This window comes from Rutilus rutilus (assembly GCF_951802725.1).
Source record: "Rutilus rutilus genome assembly, chromosome: 25".
Taxonomy (NCBI): domain Eukaryota; kingdom Metazoa; phylum Chordata; class Actinopteri; order Cypriniformes; family Leuciscidae; genus Rutilus; species Rutilus rutilus.
The window spans coordinates 7743974-7766681 of NC_140229.1; the positions used below are offsets into that span (position 1 = coordinate 7743974).

The 22708-nt window shown below is 37.3% G+C and overlaps 1 protein-coding gene across 1 annotated transcript in view; it reads right to left on the reverse strand.

Moving 5' to 3' along the window:
* dscama (Down syndrome cell adhesion molecule a) overlaps positions 1–22708 on the reverse strand; it is a 77413-nt gene that overhangs the window by 37807 nt on the left and 16898 nt on the right. The gene's annotated exons all lie outside the window — the stretch shown is intronic.

Here is a 22708-nt window from a genome sequence, read left to right on the forward strand (position 1 = left end):
CAAAGATTAATGAGCTGTCTGATTTTTAAACCACTAGCATGAGGAAGTAAGGATCTAAATGTAAAATTAGTTTATTAAATGAGTGTTAATTTTTTTATGTTTTGTTTGACAAAATATACCCTATTTACTATTATTGCTAATTGTTGCTGTTAATTATTAAATATGTTTAAAACCCTATTTAAAAACATAAAATAATACTTTAAAAATAAATAAAAATTGTAGATAAATTAATATCTTAACATCAATAATCTGAGTATATAATATTATTTTAATTATTTTACACGTATATTTTATAATTATATATATATATATGTTTTTTTATTTTCTTATATATATATAGGCCTATCTATCTATCTATATATATAATTTTAATTATGTAATTAAGTGTGTGTGTGTGTGTGTGTATTATGTATTATATATAATACATAATAATATAAATTATACTACATACAGTATATACATAATACACAGACACACACACACTTAATTACCATTATTAAAATGATATATATAAAATTGTATATATATATATATATATATATAGGCCTATACATATAAGAAAAGAAAAACCTATCACATCACAACCTTCTGCACTTGTTTTCTCATATTTCTTCACAGCCCCAAGACACATCACATTAAAGAGATATGTGAAGTACTTGTTTATTCGTTCCTTTGCATGCGAGCAGTGCTGGTATATAAGAAGACAGCTTGTCTTCCGTGACAAAAGGAAAATAACTGTGTGTGTGAATGTGTGGACTGCAGCACACGCACAAACACACGCACACATACGCACACACACACACGTCTCCGTCAGACCCTGCTATCTCCCCTTTACTCAAACATACACTTCAGCGGGAGCAAATTACATTTCTACTAACAGTCACACTTAATGTGCTGCTGTATTTGTCTTGAGAATGAGAAGACTTTTAAGGTTATTTAGAATGAGATTATTAACTCGGTAGCATTGCTATCCCGTGCCATTTTGTATTTGAGATGGCGCAACGAAAGGCCAGACGTTGAGGACGAATACACTTACAGAAGAGCCGATAGGGGAGCTGTGTGCCCCAGTTTCCTAATCTGATAGCTGAAGCATTTGAGGTGCTTTAACTGTGTCGAAATGACAGGTTACTGGGTTCCTTTCTCTTCCTGTAAAGCCGATTTCTCTGTTTCTCCCTCTAGCAATCCCACGTTTTTTTCTTTCCTTTGAATACTGTAGCACACCCAAGCCATAGCCTACAATGCTCCTCCCTGATCTTTAATGCATATCCCACAATGCCGTTTTGACACTTTTCTTTTTCACCACTGGCCCTGTCCCAAATGGCACACTTCATATGCACTTTTGATCTTGTGGACTTACACACGTGCGCATGTCCGTTAAGTCCGTAAGACCATAGGGTGTCCCATTTCGTCATTTAGGCCTCAGAAGGGTGCTCGCGAGCACGATATGCGCCCTCGATGCGCACTTTTGCCGAGCCAGCACTGATGCGGACTCCGCAGCAGACTTCTTCCCGACAATCAGAGCGGCATTACGTCACGAAAGTGCGGACCCTTAGGAAGACCACGAGTGCTTAGGGTGCCATTTGGGACAGGACCACTGCATTAAAACCCTCTGGAGCAATATTGTACACAAAGTTCAGTTATATCGCTAGTAAGTGCTTTTTGATCCTTAAAAAAACAGCACTAAACAAAATTTGAAATCAGTACAAACTGGCACACATTCCCACAATGCATGTTCCTAACCCCTCACCACAAAACACCCACATATTTTACAGTTTTGTTTATTAAACATTTAACTTGTATGAAATGTTATGTGACAATTGTTATGAATTGCAAATGTGAGAATTTTTTTCTCACAATTCCGAGTTTACATCTATTTTTTTTCTCAGAATTGCGTGTTATAAATTCAGAATTGCGAAATAAAAATTTGCAATTCTGACTTTTTTCCTCAGTATTGACCTTTTTTTTTCAGAAATTTTTTCCTCAGTATTAGACTTTATAACTCACAATTGTGAGTTTATATCACACAATTCTGACTATATAATTTGAAATTGCGAGTTTATATAAAGCAATTCTGACTTTATAACTTGCAATGGTGAGTTTATTTCTCACAATTCTGACTTTATTTCTCGCAATTGCAAGTTTATATAAAAAAAAAAAGTCCGAATTGAGAGACGTAAGCAAGTTTATAACTAAACCCAGAATTGCAAGTCACAATTGTGAGTTTCAGAATCAGAATTGTGAATTGTGATCAGAATTGTTAGATATAAATTTGCAATTGCGAGTTAAAGGCCTGGTTTCACAGACAGGGTTTAGATTAAACCAGGATTAGGCCTTAGATAAATTAGTGCATTTAAGTATCTTTTATAAATGTGCCTTAGAAAAAAAACATTACTGGTGTGCATCTTGTGACAAAACAATGGCACTGACATATTTTAAGATATACCAGTTCAAGTTGCTTCAGTTAAAACAGCTTAAACATGCATTTTAGTCTGGGACTAGGCTTAAGCCTTGTCTGTAAAAACCGGGCAATAAAGTCGGAATTGTGAGATAAAAAGTATTTTTTTTAATGATGCTTATTTATTTTTTATTCCATGGTGAAACCAAGCTTCCATAGAAAAGTATGTTACAGTAGCTGTTGGCTTACATCTGTGTAGTTCAACACTGTTGTTTGTCATGCAGGCCAAGTTGCTGAATTCTGAATAAGCATTAATATGTAAATGTGGGAGGTCATATGTTAATGTGCTTGTGGTTCTGACTGACATCAACACCATGATGTTTTCTGAAAGACCAAATTTGCAGCTTAGTTTCCATTGTTGATAAAAGGTGAATGTCAGAGTGGGTTGTTTCAAAAGAGCAAGGGAAATTATAAACCTTCTTTAACAGAGTTTCTAAGAGTTTAAGAGTTTAAGATCACACGTGTCACCTTCCAAATAACACAAAAATATTGAACGCAATCAACATGAATCCGTTCCCGTGGCTCTGACGACAGCCCATAAGATATTTGATCAGTTAATTGGTTTATATATGTTTGTGTGTGTACACTGTACAATAGAGTGCAATCAATATTAACGATCCAGCTCGCCTCTGACAGCGGCTTGTCTGCAACGTGATCTGCAGAGAAAAGCCTTCAGTGAGTATTTGATAACGTTGAGAAGTCTGATTCAGTGGTGAATTGTCATTGACACTGTTCTAAAGGCGATTCACACATTATTTTGAGTCATCATATAAAAGCATTTGTGGTAAAATAAATAGGTGGTTAGTGGTGCCTGCTAAGGTGCTTACTGCTGGATTATATGAATCAAATCAATAGAATAATTCATTTGTGAATCAGACATTACTAATGACGATGTCTAAAAAGTCAAAGTCAAAATTTCTGTTGTCTCTGTAAGATGATCAACAGAAGAAGTACTGTTCAAAAGTTTGGGGTCGGTAAGATTTTTTTAATCTTTTTTTGAATTGATGCCCATCTCAAGTAAACCTAACATAACCTGTTCAGGTGATTTATAACTCTAAACAACACAAAAAGTAAGATAAAAAAAAAAAACATTTAAGCTTACACAGGTAAGGAGTTTGTTCAATTCAAAACAACAGTAAAAGCACAAAAGCCAGTGTGACCGCATTATCCGGAATAAAGTGGGGGAGAGTTTTCTAAAAAAACAAGAGCAAGACCTAGGCGTTTAATAAAGCCTAATCATGCTAATAAGTGAGCTTCAGTTTGATCAGTGTCTTTATCAGAGAGAGAGAGAGAGAGAGAGAGAGAGAGATGGAATGCAATTAACAGGGTTGTAAAAAGCATAATTTGTCAGAGTGTGAGATGTGAGTTGACAGCAGCTGCTGTTGTCAGGGAAACGTGGCCCATACTGTTACTGTACACACACACACACACACACACACACACACACACACACACACACACACACACACACACACACACACAGGTTTCCATGTTTTATGGAGACTTTACACATAATGATAGACATAATGATTTTTTACAAACTGTATACTATCCCTTAACCCTAAACCTACCCAACTACACTTTCTGCATTGTTGTATGATTTACCGTTGTAATCGAAATTATTCAACCACCATTGTAAATTAAGTTTATTGGCAAAATGTACAGATTTTCAGCTGCTTGCAATGAACAAATCAAACAAAATCAATTGAAATGGCTCAACACAACAAATGTTTCAAGTGGTGTCCCCAAATTCAACTGAAAATGCAACTTTTAATGACTTCTGCAGTATTAAAATTATTCAATCCCTTTATGGCAAGCATCTGAACACCCTTTTGCTGTTATGACCTGCTGCAAACGAGACGTATAACCAGACACCAGCTTCTGGCAGCGTTTCTGAGGAATCGTTTGTGTGCTGCAACCGCCTTCTTCAAATCCCACCAGAGATTTTCTATGGGGTTCAAGTCAGGTGACTGTGATGGCCACTGTAGAATCTTCCAGGACTTCTTCTGCAACCAAGCCTTGGTGGAATTTGAGGTATGCTTGGGATCATTGTCCTGTTGGAAGGTCCAATAACGCCCAAGCTTCAGCTTCCACACTGACGGGATGACGTTTTCTCCTAGGATTTCCTGATACTACAATGAATCCATCTTGCCTTCCACACGCTGAAGGTTTCCAGTGCCAGAGGATGCAAAGCAGCCACAGAGCATCAGCGAGCCCCACTATGCTTAACTGTAGACAGAGGGTTCTTTTCAGCATATGCTTCATTCTTCTTTCTCCAGACATACCGCTGATCCATAGGGCTGAAAAGTTCGATTTCTGTGGTTTATTTATATAATTTTGAGCACATTTCTTGTGCTTTTGGGTCAGTAGTGGTGCAAGTCTTAGTGGTTTAGTACACGCCTTACTGTGCAAGCTGAAACCTCAGTCCTGTTGCCACCAAGTCTTGCTGAAGGTCTTTTGCAGTCACTCAAGGGTTTTTCTGAATCTGCCTTCTGAGAAATCTGGTTGCAGCCGTTGATAGCTTCCTTTTTCTGCCCCGTTCACTGTTCCTTTAACTTTGAACTTGCGAACTATGCTTCCAACAGTGTCTCAAGGAACATTGAGTGCCTTCACTATCTTTTTGTATCCTGTTCCTTGTTCGTGAAGGGCAATGATATCTTCTCTTAACTTTTTGTACCATTCTTTTGACTTCTTTCTAACATGCAGTCAAACATGACACTCAACAAACCCAGTTTGGGTATTTCATGTGTTCTAGCTCAAGTACACCTGTTGCAGCTAATGAAGCCCTTGATTAGTTGCATCAGGTGTGCTTGAGACAACAGCTGTTTTGCAGATTTGTGCTGTTGTGAGGGATTCTATTCAGGGGGTTGAATAATTTTGAGATTATTCACTATCCCTACCCCTAAACCTACCCATCACAGAAAACTTTCTGCATTTTTACATTTTCAAAAAACATAATTGAATATGATTTGTAAGCTGTTTTGGCCACACACACACACACACACACACACACACACACACCTGAAGAGGACTGATCTTCAATCCAGCTGTTCATACAAACATTCAAAGAGTCTGTAATATGTTACAGTACAGCACAGGGTTAAATCAACAGATTTACTGTAAACTCAATCATAGTGATTGCTGCATAACAACACAATATTATTCACAATGCATTGTAAGACGCATTGTGAATGCAATAAACTGCATTATATATACAGTGACGTCAATTTAGTTTTTAAAATAAACTTTTGTACTGTTGATTTGGTGCTCAAGAGCTAAAAAAATAAAAAACTTTTAAATGGTAATGATATTTCACAATATTACTCTTTTTCTGCATTTTTAATCAGCCTTGGTGAGCAAACATTAAAACTACTTGACCAGTAGTGTATAAAATTGTCTACATAACATGATTACCTTCCCAGCATTTTGAGGTTTTATTTTTGCAACCAATCTCAGTGATTAGCAGCAGCTGATAGGAAAGGTATCCAGCTGAGTCAGGGAACACACAGCAGCCCTGGAGACTGAATCTGGATTAGATATTCAAACAAACCTGACCCTTAAAATCATTTAGCTTCTCAGCTGCGAAACGAGCGAGAAGCTCAATTTGTCTGATATCTCTTCATTATGGATGAGAGGCACTGTAATTCAAAGACATTAAATATTCAGGACCAAGTGTGTGTATGTGAGAGAGAGAGAGAGAGAGAGATGAGTGATGGAGAGCGAAAGGGTAGAATGAGACAAATGAAAGATAGATGGACAGATGAAAGCGTGCGACAGTAAGTCGGAGTGCACGTGTCCTTGCTGTTGTGCTCAGTTCATTAAACTCCTTGATATAAAAAACTGCAGCGAACTGAAGCCTATAATGTCAAATCATGTGCTAAAATAGATCCTGTTAATCTTTTATAACGCTGCTTAATGGAAACGAGTTTTATTTACAGTGAGGAGTTGATGACAATAAAATAATGCAGCTTTATGGACCAAAATTAAAACTAAATAAATATGTTAGCCTCCATTTGGAGAGAAAAAATACATTTTGCATTTCCGGCGATGTCACAGGATCAATTCCTAGGTAACACATATACTGCTAAAATTTTACTTTGAATGCACAGTAAGTCAGTTTGGATAAAAGCATGTGCCAAATGCAATGCAGATAAATTGATTTACACTTTGACGCTCACACATTACAAGGTACAGAATCTCTGTCAGCTTAAAGGAGCCAGTGGCCCTCAATGTGTTCTCTGTTAAATGCATATTTGATGACCAGGTTTATTTGCAAATATGTACTTCTCTCTCTCTCTCTCTCTCTCTCTCTCTCTCTCTCTCTCATCTCAAGCTAGTGGAGAGATGAAGAATGATAACACCCTGTCAATTATCCTCAGGTTTTAATTGCTCCAGGGGGGAAGTTTCCATCCCCTCGTGACTGCTGGCAGGACTGCCATCTCCATCAGAGTAAACAGGAACAGACGGTTACCTGCATCTCGGGACTTCTGGACAACACTTCCCCATGTCAACTAGACGCAGTAGGCTGCATGCAAAATTACTGAGGATTTCTAAAACAAAGACAAAGCAAGTAGACTGTTTTGTCTTGTTTTTTAAAGGTACACTATGTAACTTTTTATTTGTTCAAAATTAACAAAATAAAAAAAAACACGAGTCAATATATCTTCAATCCTTCTTCCAATAATTGTCTCACACCATGTCCTAACTACATGCGATGCGATGTCGCGACACGCGATAAAGGGTATCTTTTCCATCAGGGTATCAGTTTCTATTTTTCTGCGACGTCGTGCTGGAAAAACAAACACAAAGTGTGGCAATGATAATCTCAGATACTGTGCTATATATTTATCGCTTTTAAAGCGTGTAATGTGACTTTGAATATCATTTAGTGCTCCCAGCTTTGTAGCCGTGAAAGCAACAATGGACAATTCACCTCAGATCTTGAAATTAAATAAATGAAAACAAGAATGTTCAAACTGTGAACAAACAAGTGTTTTCTTTAACAAAGATTGTTTTAGTAACTCAGTATGTATTTTTAATAAGGTTTAAATGGTGTAATATTTGTGAATTTGATTATGTACTTATCCATTTTCTTGCGAGTGCCGTCAAGATTACTCTTTGGTGCTGCACTTGCCGCGAGAGCCCGCCCACACGCTGTTCTGATTGGCTGTGGGTTTTGATTGATTGGACACAGTGTTACCCTGATTCACTATGATAAGCCCGTTATAAGGGTTCATATTTTAGACCTAGCGGGATGGTTCTCGCGGGAAATTGCGTACATACATCAGTCGCCTGTGCGTGTCTCGTCAGAACCGTAAATTATGACAGAAAAGTTTCACCGGCTAATTTGATGCATGTGGGAGTGGCATAGGTTAGTTGTCACAACGAGCGAGAAAGTTTGATATGGAGCAGCTAAATCTCGAACCTCCGGGGAATCACCTGTTTAAAAAAAAGCAGAACAGAGAAGAGCTCGTAATAAAACAAGAATCAACATTTGCTTGGCTTTTTGGAGATGGTGAGAACCGAGGGATTTGAAATGTTGCTATAGCTACAGTAAAGCCTTCGGCTAGTCGGCCTGAGATCCTTTCCATCTAAACTGGTTATATCTCTTGAGTATAGTAGTAAATATTTTATGAGCAATAGGATAATCATATTCATCCGCACAGTCACACAGAGCCGAAGCACAACCAAAAAACAAGGTTCTTCTGCAAAATGCATGCGGTTTAGTTTTTAACCACTAGAGGGCCAAGAGTTACATTGTATGTATAGTTTGTGTACATTAAAAAAATTAAAACAATAAAAAATTAAAACAAAATTTTAAATAAATAAATAAATATGAGTGGTGCTATGTATGCAAAACTCGCCACTGTGACACTATGCTAAAAAAAAGTTATCGGGGATTATAAACTGTAGAATTATATATATATATATATTTACTATAGTAATAACAGTAAAGTATGCATAATTACAAGTAACTAACCCTCAACCAAACCCTAAGCCTAACATTAACTCTATAGTAAGTAGGCCTACATGTAGTTAATTAATATTAATCGGTACTTATACAATGTAAATACGTTGCTTACAAAAACGCATTTCCGGGGGTCCACACTGCGGGCCCCAATCCACCCGGGACTTTATATACAGAATAGAAATAATGCCTTAGCAAGCACAACTAACCAGAAAATGCTAGTTCTTTAGCAATACAAACATTTTACATTTTATACTTCAGTTCTACACAACGTATGATAAAAAGGAGGCAAAAATAGGGTATTAACCACATGAGACTTTCTTTCTCTCTCTCTCTCTCTCAGGGTTACTATGTAATGGTCTTTCTGTCAGCTGCTCCACCTGAACAATGTGCACTGAATGTTACCGTGGAGACCGACAATTACTCCATTACGCTTTTGTGGAGTTGACATTGTTCTTTTAGCTCCGTACATCTTCCCCGAAAGCCACATTTGCCTTTGTGCAAAAAGTTGAAGTTTCCAAGAACTCACATTACATAAATCATCTAATCACAGATCTTTCGCCTCATGCTGTCGGACACAGCAACACGCTAACGTGCATCTTCGTAATTTAAGCGAACAACGCCATTTTTGATGTGCTCAAATTTTACCTCTCGTCTCCACTGCAGCTGCTGCTATCTGAGGTAATTAGCCCCTGGCTACGGTTTAATTGCCTGTCAGCACATGCAGTAAAATGCAGGTTAAACGCCCAGGTGCCAAAAGGCTGTGTTTCCTCTGTGGCTGCCACCCGCGGTGCTGTGATGCGCAGACAGACAGTATAGAGAGCCAGACGCTCTTTTCTGGAATACAGCTGTCCTGTGAAGCTTGCAAATTTGCAAAAGTCGGGTTGTCATGTCTGATACACCCACTTTCTACCCAGAACACCCCCCCTCCCCCCTCCCAAACCATGATTCTTTCTCTTTCCTTGACAGCTGTTCTTTTTCCGGCAATGTACTGAACAAAAAAAAAAAAAAAAAAGCTTTTAGCTATTTCAGAGACGTGTCTATTTTGCGGTTTGCATTCTATCTGACTCTTCGCTACGAGACGTATCTGTCTCTTTAGGTGTGATTTGACAGGCAAGAGGAAGGTGAGTCTGTTACTGTGGCAACCAGCGGAGTGACTCGTAGGCTTTGACATTAGCACGGAGTGGAAGCGGGTGGAGACGGGGGGTTGGTGGTGTTGCTGGAGGCAGATCAGAGCAATGTGTCACTGGGCTACTGCACCAAGACATTCTCCCCGTCTCCTTCTCGCAGGAATAAGCTCTGAGAGAGAGAGAGAGAGAGAGAGAGAGAAAATAATCCCTTTTTCGGGTCCTGTCTCTGAGGACGTCAAGCCCCCAGCAATGTCTTACTCAAAATTCATGTGACTGAACATTCGGAGAAAAATGCATTTTTTATGCATTATACATGTAATACATGGAGCTCTTTTGATGGACTAAGACTTTTTGAAATCGGACGGTGCCATCCAGTGTGCTACAAAAAGCCCTTGGCACACTTTTCGCCACATCAAAATGCCGCTGTGAGCGAAATTTTTAATATAAACGACAAGACTGTTTGTTTTAATTAGTAGTGCGTGTTAAGGCAAACATCACTATCACTACAAATAATACAGACCCTGAACTCTAAATAATAAACTCTTTCCCCACCAGCGTTTTTTTTTTTTGTTTGTTTTTTTTAAGTAGCCAGCCACCACTAGAGGTTTTGATCATTTTCACAAAATTTTCATGACCCCCAGAATATTTTGATGTATGAATATCTGAACATGCAATATATCAAAAGAAAGAACAGACCCTCTGATTTAAAAAAAATATAAAAAAATAAATAAATTATCAACACTTGAATGTGGGTAAGTTTCATAAAAAAAGTTACATTTTGAGCAAAAAGCTGAGAAAATCGTGTTTTTGTCAAATACTACGTCTGGATCGGATTCAGAAATATGATCAAAGCATATGGAGTAGATCGAGTCCATCAACTCCCCTAATGCTCGCACAGTCTTGTAGCTCGTCCTGGGTCGACATTTCATTCAGTAACATTAGGCAGTTTTGATTTATATGCTGTTTAATGTTGGTGATCGTGTTATTTTACGTATGCATAATTACATGATATCGCTTGTTTCTGCATCTTCTTTGCCTTTCTTCTGATCTGGAGCTTCAGTACTCTTTCAGAAGATGTGTAATAGCGCCCCCTACCATATTACAGTGAATACACGGAAAGCCAGAAAATTCCGTCAATGGCAGGGAATGAGTTAAACTTTGGTGTGTGACACGTCCCGCATTGTTTGTGCAAAAAAAAAGTACCTTTCAATAGTTTCGTCTTTTTGAGGAGAAATGTAGGATTTACTTTGGAACAATTTTCATTCAGAAATTGCTTGTTCATTTCACAAATAATTACAAAGAAATTGCAAACAATTTTAACAAAAAAAAAAGGGTGTTGCTTTTAACCAAATTTTAACCAATGTATGTTACAAACTTTACATGAAGACCCTAAAGAATCATACCAACTTGTGGAAAATGGGCATCCGATGACCCCTTTAAAGGTGCAGTAAGCGATTTCTTAGCAACTCTGTTGAAAGTGGATCAAACCGATTGCAAACACTCGTAGCCAATCAGTAGTAAGGGGCGTGTCCACTCATGAGGGGGGAGGTGCCTGTGTTGCATAGTGTGTTCGTAAATTTGGGGGCGGAGCTATCAAGCTGATCCTTTTGGGTAGGAGTGTGTTTATTTTTCAGAAAATGCTTACTGTACCTTTAATGCCAAATGCCAATGAGATTTGGGTCAGAAAGCTACCTCCTAGTGACCAACCAGTACTATCAATGCCATGGCAACCGCAGATAAAACCCTAGCAACTACTTATCAATGCACAGGCAAGAACCACTCTTCTGAAAATGTAAACATTGAATATGATTGATAGAATAGCACTGAAGGAACAGTGTTTTTTTTTTTTTTTTTTTGCTGGGAATGAATCATTCAGAACCAGATTCATTCAAAAGACCTGACTCAAAACACAGATTTGTTCACAAATAGTAAACAATACTATTGTTTAAGGCTAAGGCAAGGAAGTCTGGCTACTATTAAGATTTTTGGTAAAAAAAATTGTTTGATTGTCACACAAAGTCACATGACTTATAATGTAGAACATGACCAAGTGTTAGTGTTTTTGCATATTTGTAATATTAAAGCCCAGGACATTCTTCTATTTATTTTATTTTGTATTGGTGAATATTTAACATAAAAAGTGTATAAAAATAGTATAATATAATAATAAGTGTGTGTGTGTGTGTACAGTATACATATATTAATTACACTATTTATATAAAATATTTACTATATAATGATACAAATAAATGGTATATATATATATACACACACAATATACTGTATATATACAATTTGTATGTGTATATATATATATATATATATATATATATATATATACACGGGCGTAATATCCTATGGGGACAGGGGGGACAAGTATTGACAAATAATCTAATGACAAGGTTTTAAATAGCCTATTTCTTATAATTTTTTGGCCTTTAAAAGTCCTAAATTACACATATGTAGGTCAAAGAAATCCAAATTTTCCCGGGGGAGCATGCCCCCGAACCCCCCTAACTATGGGGGGCCTTGAGTCTTGATGCCCAGGGCACAGGAAATTGTTAATCCGGCCCTGGGTAAATATGACATTTATTATGGGTTTAAGTGAGGATTGTTTAAAGTTCACTTAAATTAAGTTGTTATATTTTTTAAGCCTAATAAATGTTTAAAATTTGGTGGAAAAAATAGTTTTCATCGAGACATCGGTAGCTATATTAATATCAGTGATACAGGCCTTCATTCATAAAAAGATGCTATTAAACAATTATTTAAAATATACTGTCTTTATGTTGTTTCTACATTACAGTGGAAATTGAGTCTCACTTTATTTCAATTTTATTTACACACAAAACATTAATAGTGAACATTTTTGACTTTATAAAATGTTCTCTCACGTCTTGGCAATCGGCCCCTATTGAACAATAAAAAGTAAGACATATTTTTGTTATACATAGTTTAGTAGCCTACTATTCTTTTTGGCAGAATTTATCATTATAATCAACATAATTATTTTCAAAATTATTATTATTAATTATTTTGTATCACCATAGTCCCTAAATGTATGTAAATGCAGGAAATGGGATTCAAATCGAAAAAATGTTCCCCCGTTTTGTGTCCCCCCCACTTCTCAAACCAAAGTTACACCCTTGTATATATATATATATATATATATATATATATATATATATATATATATATATTACCACCAAATGTAATTTTATTAAATAATTAGGACATACATTTTTTTATTAAAAATAAAACTGTGTATATACTGTATGTATAAGTACACACATACACATTCACTATTTATTTTACACTATTTACATAGCCTAATATACTGAAAATATACAAATCCTAAAAAAACCTACTATAATATAAATAGGCTAATAGAAAAATAAATAAATCAGAGCTCAGGATTTTATTTATCCTGATCGTCTACTCGCAAACGCGGATAAGAGTTTCATGTTTGAACTGTTAGTCAACAGGAGTTTCTCACAGGTGTCTGCAGTGGATCAATGAGCTAGTAACATATCCCAGAGATCAATCTAAGAAGCAGACGTTGCATGATCAGAACAGTTTTCCACATTATGCAGAGCAAACTGACAGATCTTTGATCGCGACAACAGACGGCACAAAAAAAAGAAGCTCCCCTGTTACTCTCCGCATCCGCTTTCATGTCTGGTGAGGTTCTGGTGCTCTGGGCATATGGTGCCTGGATCTCCTGTGATGACAAGTGACAGGTTAACAGAGCCGCCCGTGGGGGGGGTGGGGGGGGGGGGGGGGGGGGGGTGGGCTGTGAGTTTGCTAAACACCCCCATCTGTTCATATCCTGAGGCGCTACTGTATCATCTTATGCAGATGAACTTGTGCGGGAGGCACGTTAATGCACATACAGTACAGTGGAGTAAAGAGAGTTCAGCTTCTGCCTGCGAGCAAACATTGTTTTGTGAATTAGATCAATTTTGGGATACATGTAATCTTGCCAACCCAGTTTTACCCATTAACCACAGGCTTCCGTGTCTCTAAGGAAAACCAAGGTAGCATCAGTTGTAAAAGTCTTCTCTTCTTTGCAAAAAATCTCTCAAGTCAAATCAAAAATGGCCAACACTATTTACTTTTCAATACACAATATTAATGTTCTTTGCTAACCTAAAGTGAATTAAAGTAGTCATTAAAAGTGCATGTTTTGTCTTTACACTGTGTTATCCTCAAGATCAAATCAATTTTCCTTACACAAACAGAAATCTACAGTGGTTAAATAAATTCAGTTCAGTTAATCCTTGCGAGAGATTTAGGTATTAATGTGGAGGGTGTTTTGAAAGCAGATGTCTTATCCTGTGGAAAATCAACAAAAAAAAAAAAAAGTCAGATTAGGCGCTTGAGAACATTGAAACACATGTTATTTTACGAACAGCTGATACACAGAGAGCTTGATCTCTATAATCCTATAGTATGTAACTAGATACACGTATTATATTTGCTTTGGCTCTGAGACAAGTTTGAAATAAACCTAAGGAGCTTTTGATGGGAGCGAAACATTTCAAATGAAATCCTCAAATCCATGTAAAACTGATGTAATTACTTCACTAATATACTTTGAGTCATGAGAGGATGATGATAATAATAATAATAGTAATTCAGAGTTTTTTTTTTCCTGATTGGGCTGATTAATATCACACACTGACCTGATCGTTTAAGGAGTTTAAAGATGAAGTGCGGCTCTCAGATGAACACAGTCAGAGATGTTGTGGGCTCTGAAGAGGTAATGAGAGCGGATCTCAGAGGCTGTCAGACCGCAGTCCCTCATTAGGTGCCAATTAGACATTAACGGCCTGACTTACTGCCATGGAGAGAAGTGATCTGTCTCTGCCCACCCCCGGTCACCATTCAGCCCCAGACATGTCAAACACACGCTGCAGTATGGCTCTGTGTAACATAATGCTCATTTTCTTTCTTTAAAATGATTTCTTAATTCTAAAACACAAACCTCATTTACTACAACACACTCAATGAAGCGCAAAGTGAATATAAAATACGCAACTATCACCACAGATAAAACCTTAATGCAACATCCAATCAATCGCAGCAACAAATTCAAGATTCTCGTCTTCGTCACAGCAGAGAGATCCTCCCGGGTCAGCGAGCGTCTGTCTAAACCACTTCAGCTCAGCGGAGAATCCTGACAGGTCACCAAAAAAAACAAATATTTGCTCTTAAGCTTCTGGCCGCTTTGATTCATTTGTTTTCGCCTCTGCGTTAATTCTGTTCATCTCCATATGCCAGGCGGATTACCGCACACCAACAGATCTGCTGTCTGGATGTGGATGCTTTAATTACTCCGCGTGGCCCCTGTCTGTGTGGCCCTGGATTGCGTCCCAGGGGTCCATTTTTCAACCTACTTATCAGACAAGTGGCATCACCATCACAGAAGGGAAACTTTAGACAGTGCCATCTTCATCTACAGTTTTTTTTTTTAATGGTTGTAGATTGGAAAGATTTTAAAATGAAAAAGAGGCATTCTGTTATTCAAGACAATGATTTAAAATGAACTTTTTCCCATTATTTTCTAATAATAATGCAAAAACATAAAAAATACACAAAACTATAAACTATATTTAATGTAAATATTATATTAATGTATAATATAAGAGGTATATACACATAACATGATATAATACATATGGAAACAATATGTAATATTTAAACACGTAAATATATTAATATTTATAATTATATAATTATGATACACGTAGACACAAACTTGATTACTTGGCCCTATGCAATTAAAACATGACCACATTTTTTTTCGGAATTTATGGTTACTTTACACTGTAAAACATTTCTAACCCTCCCAAATCAAAAATTTCAAGTGACCGATAACATCTACATTTTTCAATTGGCCCAAGTGAAATTCTGTAAATTATAAAATTAAATGTAAAGATTTTCACTTGGGCCAATTGAAATTTACAGAATTTCACTTGGGCCAATTGAAAAATTTAGATGTTATCGGTCACTTGAAATTTTTGATTTGGGAGGGTTAGAAATTTTTTACAGTGTACAATAAGGTTTCATTAGATTTGTTAACATGGACTAATAATGAAAAGCACTTCTACAACATTTATTAATCTTTGTGAATGTTAATTTCAACATTTACTAATACATAATTAAAATCAAAAGCTGTATTTGTTCAAATTGGTTGCACTGTAAAGTAACATGAACAAACAATTTACAACAGTATTTTTTATTAACTAATGCTAACAAAGATTAACAAATACAGTAACAAATGTATTGCTCATGGTTAGTTAATGTTAGTTAATACATTAACTAATGTTAACAAATAACAAATAAAACCTTATTGTAAAGTGTTGCATACTTTATATTACAATGAGGAGAATCACCATAATAAGAATAAGTAATAAGAATGTTAAAAAAAAAACTCTAATTAAAATTTCCAGACACATTACAGTAATGAGAATTTGAGGGGCAATGTTCTTAATACACTGTAAAAAAAAAATGTTTTCATGATTTGTTGTTACAACTTTTTTTCTTTTGTCAAATCAAATTAGATGATTAATGTGGTTCAGATAACATACTATTTTGCGTTTATGTTGAATAAACCAAATTTTTTATTTCAACGAACTAAAAATTTGAAGGCAACCAGTTTACTTACGTTTTTAAACCAACAATTATTTTTTACAGTGTAATAATTAAAATGAAAAACAAAAAAGAGGAATGTAACGGCCCTACTTCTCTGTACACACCCTTGTTGATGCAGTGTCTTCTCTTTTCCAATCTTACATCTCAAGGGTCAGCATGTTGAGGTCACCCCTCCCCCCAACCACCCTACTTCCACTCATCTGTCCATCTAATCTGCTGAGACCCATCTGCTCAATGCACCCCACACAGAGGACCAGGCAAAAATAAGCAGAGACAACAGCAACACAAGATGTTTGACGTGTGTGCCCATCACTCACCAGTCACCAGTGTTTGTCCAGTGTCTAGATGCTGACTCGCTCAAACCCTTACTTGAACGACAGGTGCAAAGTCACAGCACAAATACATCACAACTAAGACAAAAAAGATATATACAGACCGACAGAGACAGACAGACAGACAGACAGACAGACAGATAGATAGATAGATAGATAGATAGATAGATAGATAGATAGATAGGGATGGATGGATGGATGGATGGATAGATATTACATAGGAATACTTTTAATAGCCAGACGGCATATCTGACCATGCTTATCCCGTAAAATAATACAGCACTCACAGGTGGTTTAATTCGTGCAATAGACACACATTGTCTCAAAAACTACTTGAGCCAAAGCTTTAAAATGACTTCTCAGATGTCATTAATTATAAATCCAGGTTCAGATGAGAATGCATTTATACATTTTAACACATTTTAACAAGTGCGGCATCTGGGGTTAGTCATTCATAAATAATTCACCATATGTTCACAATATTCATATCAGGAGTCATTTCTGTGGAAAGGAACTGGTGTCTGATGCCTCTGGCTAAAGCCACATTGCAAAAAATGTCTGTTTGCCAGTAAATATATTTTATTACTACTATATATATATATAGTAGTAATAAAATGTATTTACTAAAATATATTTCCATATATATATATATATATATTTAAGTTTAGTTCAATTTTAAAATTGTGTCAAATGTAATATTGTTTTCAGAGAATAGAATTAAAATGTGTCTAACCTCATTGGTAATTTATTTCTTTGTAAACACAAAATTAGGTAGCTTTATGTTTAAATCAAGAATTTAGAGAAAAATAATTGCAGTGCGGTGTCCATCACCTGTGAACGCACAGAGAAACAACAATACATCTATTGCAACCATATCATTGTTTTATGCACGTCTGTCTGTTAGAATGTCAATATTAAACAATAAATCTATATTTCTCCCCAAAAAACATTCGTTCAGCAGTGTACATGAACAGCTTTGTCTTGACTTAAACTTGACTGCGCAGTCATACAGAAAATGGCTGCTCACGGTCACATGATCTGGCCTCCATTTTGGAGTTTGCATGTTTGAGCAGCTGCACTAGCGGCAAAGCTTTACAGCGGGAGGAAGAGAGATAGCAGGCCTGAAACCTCAGAGTGCAATAGAAAGGATGAAACATACTTACAAACAGAGTGAGTAATAACTGTTAAGAGAACAGGGCTTATCTTCTCCGCACAGATAATATGAAGCTCTCAATTAGATGAAATGCAACTCCCCCCTCTCCCCTTTCAGTTATTTTGTTCAATTTCTCCAGGCAATTTACTAAAAAAAAAAGGCGCAGGAGATTTTACTGGCTACAAATAGAAGAGGCATGCAACGTTTCAGCCAATCATTTACCTGCGTAGCTAGCAGCGGAGAACCCTAGCAACAACACTTCTATTTATTGAGGACTACGGAAGTTTTATCCTTGTCGCAAAATACATTTCTGTCTTATGCTATTTGTAATTTTGTAATGATTTTTTTGTTGTTAGATTTTGCCTAAAAGAAGACAGTAAACACTCCTTGATATTGACAAGGCTAATACAACACCTAAAATCATCCTAAGGTAGGTTATCAAGTCCACACATTGTAAAAAAAAACCCAACAACCTCAGATCTAGCTCTATAGGACATTAAATAGTTGAGTGAAGTTTTTCATAAATCAGTGAGTAAACACATCAAACGTGAACAGCAGAGTTATATGCAATATCAACATCAACTAAGTCCTTGTAGCTGTTAGCTGCTAGCTTTGTTTGTTTCAAACAGCGTTGTGCAGTCTTGCAATGCAAACAACCTTGAGCGTTTTACTCTTCCTTTACCGAGCGTTTCACCCTCTTCTCCTATTCACGAACATTTCAAAGATTATCATGAAAGCTCCTGCCAGGTTTTTTCCCTTTTCTCTCGGTAAACAATAGCAGGGAAGCAGTGTGTAAGGGGGCTGTGGTCATGAGCACAATGAACGCTGAACAAACGTCGCCTCCATTCAAACACACTGCAGCAGCTGTCCGCCGACGATAAGGGCTCATGGACACGGTCCTCAAGAGTGATTAGCTGTTGCTGTGGGGAAACCGATTTGCAGATGCAGGATACAGAACAAGGAGTCAAAGGTCAAATGAAGATTATAACATCACCATAATTAGCCAGATTGGGGGACAACTTTTACATTCCAATTTAAGTCTTTAGGGAAATAAATGTTATTTTTATGATGCGTTTTCTAAGCTGGATATGATCCAGTCTTAGGCTGAGGTTTAATCATCTATGTGGGAAGAACTGTAATGAACACCATCATATGATATGAGCAATTTAATTGATTCTGAAATCAAAAACTGGATTCAGTATAAGATCTTTCAGTAGACCAAGAGTAAACTGACTACATAGGGTGGGACATGATTTTATCCATGCAAATTTATTTAAAAATGGAGACTGGTCATGAGAGGTTTGAAAAAATAAAAGGGCTTGGTGACACCAGGCAAAAATGGTTTCTGTAATTTTTTTGTTGATTCCACCAAAGAGTGTAAACAGTGCTGCTCTGTGATGCTATAAAACATTGCCTTGTTTAAGAATGTTTGGGAAACTTTCATTGCCAAATCACACTTACCCCCAGTTTCACTGACAAGGCTTAAGCCTAGTCCCAGGCTAAAATGCATGTTTGAGCTGTTTTAACTGAAAGCAACTTAAACTGATATATCTTAAAATATGTCAGTGCCATTGTTTTATCTCCAGATTTTTTCTAAGCAGATTTATAATTGAACTAAGGCCTAAATCTTAACCTTTAAGAAAGTTAGCAGTGCCCATTTTAACATTGACTTTAAAAATCACCATCATGGGCTGATCGCATTTTATGAAGCCCCATTTCTGAAATAACAAAGACTTTCATCAGTTCACTGATTAGAAATATTTCCAACAATCAGTATTAACATAATTTACATTTAAAAAATCAGGAAACGATACCAAACTCCTTAAAATCACTCTAACCAGATGCCTGAGAAAACCAGTGAGCCTTGAGAACATTTGCTATGCAAAAGCACACATGAATCTCTCCCTCTGTGTACCCATAATTCTCTCTGGTACCCGCAGAATGATTAATGCACACCAATATTGATTTTCTTCTTCTCCTTTTCAGAGTATCCCTTTTATTTATCCGTCTAAGCTTCGCTTGTCTCTGTCAGAATGGAAAAGGCACAGGGATTCAGAGAGGGTTGGGAATTCTGGGAATTCTGCTCACTGAGCACTGATGTACAGAAAAGGTTTTAAAACAGTTTGGCTGAAGAGCCACTTTCTCTCTGGTTTGCCTGTTTACACATGCTGTCCTTGGTGGGCTGGTTGACCCATTTTTTCCTCTAGATAACAATACTTCAACCAATCACAGGGAAAACTGAGGACAAGAGCCCCCAATCCTGCCTGTCATACACAGAAACATCGACTGCAGAGGCGGGAGCTCAGCCTCACCCAGCTTGGAGGAAAAAAGCCGCAGTGGGACCAGTTAAAAACATAAGCACTCCTATCCCATTGTTTTGAATGCTATGCAACCTTTTTCTTTCATTTTCAAGCATGGAAATGTTTTAACTATACAGGGTCAGATTTGTGTTCTCCTTTTCATAATTGTCAAAATGTAGGAACGTATTGATTGCTCTCGGCCCCAGCGGCTAAACGATCTTGAAATATTGAGCATTTATGGGTATTTATGAAGCAGATTAGCGCTAATGAATCTATTCGTTACTGCTGGGCCTTGTTAGATTCAGTCCATTAAATGGGTGCTGGGTTAAATGTGTGCTTTGCCCCACAATGGGCGCCAAATGTGGTTTTCAGAAAATGGTCAGCTTGCTGCTCAATGGTTTTCAAAATGTCAACACCACATCGGGAAAACATGGAAAGGAAATTCTCCAGAATGCCACCAGCTTCGGTTGACGCACAGCAAGCCTGAGGTGGGATTTGCTCACTCGGAAAGAAATGACAAAACTGGCAGTCTTTACGCCATTTATTCTCCATCAATACGTGTAAGCTTCTCCGAGTGAGTAGATAGAATGTATTTTCATATGTTTGCCAAATCTGTCTGCACTGAAATGCATTTGCTCACTGCGGAATATTGAATGAGAAAGAGGGGAAAAACGGAATAGAAAGGGTCTGTCTCACTGGTGCTCTCTCTCTTTAGTGGTTGTTCTGGCCAGAAGTCTCAGTGCGAGGCATGTGTGCGGAATGCTAAGGACTCTCTAAAGTGCCTGTAGCGGTTTGTTCTGTGGCTCACCACTGCATAACACAGCCGCCTGCATCCAGATCTACCCACAATCCCCTGCGGCTAAAACACCTGAGCAATAGCAAATAATACTAAATATACTTCAGCCATAAAACCCCAGTTAGAAGTGCCTGCTAAGGCAATGATCACTATTACTATTGCCAATATTTTGCACTAAAGGTACTGAATGTATTGTTTTGACTGCACTAAAGCATATAAATACCATATTATATTTGCAGAGATTTAGGAAACATGTAACAATGCTACAGCCAGAAATGTGTGTTCCGTGTCGGAATGTCTGTTTTTGTTTTGGTCTATGTGATCCCACCCACTGCCAATTTACTCAATAGTATTCCGACACTCTAGGTTGCCAGTTGGCAGAACAGCGTATTGCAATCATGAAAGCCAGCAAACGAACTGGGTCAGAGATCACAGATTCGACCCGACCTAAAAGGCCTTGGCATCTATCTAAAAAGCTATATGACCTGAGGCATATTAAAACGTGGATAAATCAACTCATCAACTTACAGAGTAAGGCTCGTCGCCTTCCATTGTCAATTGTGCTCATTCCTGTTGTGTGTCCTCAATCTGGCAACCCGCGTGAGCGTCGAGTCTGAGGAAAACGTGGCGGGGGAAAGAACTCTCTCCAAAATTTCGAATTTGGTCTGCAGTACCAATTTCAACCACTAGCTGTTATTACTACATACTGTACTTTTAATGTAATTCCTCTCACGGTTTTTATACTATGGACGTATAGACCTCAGATCTTCTGACTTATTACAAATAGGAGGGCTAATGGTTTTCTAAGTGGACAGACTTGCAGTGTTCACTTTGCACATAATAAAATGGCAGACATACCACCCATCTACATTGAAAGAGGAACCGAGCAATATTTAAAGACTGGAACTCTAACAGTTGAAAACTTTTCATTACTTGATGGAGTCCAAATGCACCAGAAAGAAATAAAGATAGAAATGAATATTTTATAACAAAAAAGTATAGCTTTATTCTTACTTACATGAGGTCACTTAGAAAGCTTATTTATTTATAGCATATCGCAGAAGAATAGGTTTTAGAAAATTTTAGAGGGGCCATCAGCAAACGTACAGTACATCACGCGCACACACACACACACTCCTCCAAAATGCCCTCATAAGCCTCTGTGGAAAGGTGAAAGTGTTCCACACGCAGTGAACTGTGTTTAAACTGTGTTTGTTTGCAGGAATATTGCTTTACCTATAAAATATTTAGCATGGAAAACACGCACAGACAAGCGGCAAGCTAATGTTTTGTGACAGCCGCTATTAAAAGACAGACATCTGTCAGATTCATTGCACATTTTCTCTTTTCTATGTTAAAACACACCCATCTTGGGCTCCGACATTCATATAGGAATATAATGCGCACACAAATTGAGATTGAGCATTAGACGTGAGATGTTTGAAGAATTTAAAGACTGCAGGTGAACATTTGTCACATTACTCCCAAAAGATGAATAAAAGATTCATATATCTCATTGGTATCGTTTACCCGTACAGAAAAATGCTACACATCTATGGAAAATGTCCCCGCTCGCTCCCCAGTCTAAACGACTTTTGATTCTTTATTGAATTTGCTAAATGCCCCATAAAACGAGCCGACAGCCCTGAGGGAAGGAAACAGTTGTGTAGACAAGTGTTCCATTTAGCTGATACGGATTTTCAAAACCGCGCTGCGTCTGGAAGGGAAGTAGGTCAGTACAGTGAATCTCGGTGACACGACTGCCACCGTCCACTTCTTCAGGATTAGACAGCCGTGAGCCGAGAGAGGAGCTCTTTATAAGAGCGTTACTGTGACAGCATGCCAAGTTAGAGACTAATAAATCTCACGTTGTCACCAACAGGACAAGAAACGACTTAAAGATGTGGATGTGTTTGT